This window comes from Arachis ipaensis, chromosome B9, assembly GCF_059453495.1.
Source record: "Arachis ipaensis isolate K30076 ecotype BB chromosome B9, ASM5945349v1, whole genome shotgun sequence".
In the NCBI taxonomy this organism is placed as follows: Eukaryota; Viridiplantae; Streptophyta; class Magnoliopsida; order Fabales; family Fabaceae; genus Arachis; species Arachis ipaensis.
Genome location: NC_142444.1, coordinates 58,277,130 through 58,277,767, shown reverse-complemented (window position 1 = coordinate 58,277,767; position 638 = coordinate 58,277,130). Strand labels below are relative to the sequence as shown.

The window sequence follows — 638 nt, the reverse complement described above, 5'->3', positions numbered from 1 at the left end:
ACTTCCTCTTGATCTTGTGTGTGTATTGCAGTCACTTGCTTTGTTTCTAATTGCCTGGTAAGTTCTGCTAGTTGCTTGGCAAACACCTTGTTTTGGGCCAGAATTGTATCAACCTGGTTCAGCTCCATGACTCCCTTAGTGTTGTGCCTTTCTGATGCATAGTAGTATTCATTTTCAGCCACTGTCTCGATCACTTCAATGGCTTCTTCCACAGTCTTTTTCTTGTTCAATGAACCTCCTGATGAATGGTCTACAGCCTTCCTTGATTCATAAGAGAGCCCATCATAGAAGATGTGCAATTGCACCCAATCATGGAACATGTTTGGTGGGCATTTCCTTGTCAAGTCCTTGAATCTCTCCCATGCCTCGTAGAGAGTTTCACCATCTTGTTGTCTAAAAGTCTGGACCTCAGATCGAAGCCTATTGACCTTTTGTGGAGGGTAGAAACGTGCCAGAAACTTGCCTTCCACCTCATCCCATGTGGTTAGACTCCCCCTTGGGAATGATTCCAGCCACTTAGCTGCCTTGTCCCTAAGTGAAAATGGGAACAAGAGCAGTTTATAGGCATCTTCCTGGACTCCATTGGACTTCACAGTGTCACAAATTCTCAGGAATTTTGTGAGATGTTGGTTTGGGTC

General features: G+C 44.7%; 1 non-coding gene across 1 annotated transcript; it reads left to right on the top strand.

Moving 5' to 3' along the window:
- The first annotated feature begins 318 nt into the window (after positions 1–318).
- Positions 319–422, top strand: LOC148544772 (small nucleolar RNA R71). Its single transcript, XR_015901893.1, has one exon. It is a non-coding gene; the product is annotated as a small nucleolar RNA R71 (small nucleolar RNA).
- The last annotated feature ends 216 nt before the right edge of the window (positions 423–638 follow it).